Here is a 2,500-nt window from a genome sequence, read left to right on the forward strand (position 1 = left end):
TGAAACTTTTGTCGTTTCCTTGGTTTCAGCGCGCTGAAGTCCAGTTCCGCATCAAGGGCGTGACTCGCTCAACTACCAAAGCAGATTATGTTCTCGCGGCGATACTCCAGCACACCTTCCCAGAAATATCCGACTGGCTTTGTGAACAAGGAGGACACCCCAATAGCGTATGACGCCTTCAAAACATACCTTCTGCAGCAGTAATCGCCAGCTGCCCGTATAGCAAAGCTTTTTCAGCTCTCTTAACAACCATTGGGGGTCCAAAGGGCTTCGCTCGCCCTTAGGGAAATGACCAGTATCGCTCGCCTGCAACCTGACGCAGACGGCTCTCCTCGTGAGGTGAACCTACTTCGTGCCCTTTGGATAAGCAGTTTACCTGAACCTGTACGCGCTGCCATACCCGATGTTGATAGTTTACCAATAAAAGACTTGATGAGCAAAGCCGACGCTCTTATGGACAGCCACTTCGAGACCTTCAAGACCTCCATCAACGCCTCCACTCCTGACAAAGGGGACGCCTATTCAACGTCAAATGAAGCTGACGTGAATGTCGTAGCATATACACGCCTACCCCGTGACGAGCCAGAGCGCGATAAAACCACCCATCATCCACCACTCGCTCGCGCCCCAGCCAACGACTTCTACAGTCACTTACTACCGCCCATCGGCCCCAGTTTGGCTTCTACCACTACAGATTCGGGGCAGCCGCGAAGAAATGTGCCAAGGATTGTCAGTGGCCAAAAAACGTGTAAGTAGGCCATTGCTCATGGCGGTGGCCTCCCGTGTCTCTAATCTTTTCTTTTTACATGATGCAGGAACGGGCGGGCGATTTTTGGTAGACACTGGTGCTTGTCGTTCTCTTTTGCCAAGAGAACTCTTCAGTACACGACGTAGTCTGTCTACGTCTGCCGACGTCCGCCTGGTAGCTGCCAACGGATCTGCGATACCCACCTATGGTTACGAGAACCTCATATTATCGTTTGGAAATGGTAAATTTAAATGGAAGTTTCTCGTTGCTGACGTCACATTGCCAATCCTCGGCATGGATTTCCTCTCTCATTTCCACCTTCTGGTCAATTTTGCCCACCGATGATTGGTCAACAAAGACTCGTACTTGTCAACACTAGCAAACCACCGCTAACGCCCCCTTACACGGGCCCTTTCCTTGTGATCCGACGCAGTCTGAAAGTATTCCTACTAAGCATTCGTGGCAAAGAAGACTGGGTCTCCATTGATTGTCTAAAACCTGCTTATCTCCTGCCAGAATATCCGCCTACAGTTCTCCTCTCTAGATCAGGGCGCTCTATTTAACATGTACAGTATGTCCTTTTTAGGGGGGAGCTATGTTCCAACCGTGTGTCACACGATAGTACATAGTAACGACATTTCATTTTTTGTATGTATTATGCCTGTATCTTCGCTTAGAATTGAAACCAACCCATCTTTACCATCGTAAATTCGATAGGTATAAGTACAGAAGAATTGTCATTGACTTTTATCTTTCTTCGTGGCCAAGTGGTAGTCACTGTCTATACAAGCTTGCCGGACTAGGGTTTGATTCCCGGCCGGTCACAAGCTCTTGTCTTGTGTGATTTCGCCTGGGGCTCTGATCCCAAGGTCGTTAAGAGAATCCATACATTAATGTATCCAAAAATATATGGCTTGTTTGAATATGAAAAACATGTCTAGATGGGCAAAAATTTATCATTAATCGAATGCCAAGTAACAAACTACCAATTAGCTACGATGGTGAAGATGGGTTGATTTCAATTCTAAGTACAAAACACTTAAATTCGATAGGTATAAGTACAGAAGAATTGTCATTGACTTTTATCTTTCTTCTTGGCCAAGTGGTAGTCACTGTCTATACAAGCTTGCCGGACTAGGGTTTGATTCCCGGCCGGTCACAAGCTCTTGTCTTGTGTGATTTCGCCTGGGGCTCTGATCCCAAGGTCGTTAAGAGAATCCATTCATTAATGTATCCAAAAATATATGGCTTGTTTGAATATGAAAAACATGTCTAGATGGGCAAAAATTTATCATTAATCGAATGCCAAGTAACAAACTACCAATTAGCTACGATGGTGAAGATGGGTTGCTTTCAATTCTAAGTACAAAACACTTAAATTCGATAGGTATAAGTACAGAAGAATTGTCATTGACTTTAATCTTTCTTTGTGGCTAAGTGGTAGTCAGTGTCTATACAAGCTTGCCGGACCAGGGTTCGATTCCCGGCCGGTCACAAGCTCTTGTCTTGTGTGATTTCGCCTGGGGCTCTGATCCCGAGTTCGTTAGAATCCAGACATTAATGTATCAAAAAGAAAAAAAAATATGGCTTATTTGATATATATATATATATATATATATATATATATATATATATATATATATATATATATATATATATATATATATATATATATATATTCTTTCACTGTCTGTCTGTCTGTCTGTCTCTCTGTCTGTCTGTCTCTCTCTCTCTCTCTCTCTCTCTCTCTCT

Source organism: Palaemon carinicauda, chromosome 1, assembly GCF_036898095.1.
Source record: "Palaemon carinicauda isolate YSFRI2023 chromosome 1, ASM3689809v2, whole genome shotgun sequence".
Lineage (NCBI taxonomy): Eukaryota > Metazoa > Arthropoda > Malacostraca > Decapoda > Palaemonidae > Palaemon > Palaemon carinicauda.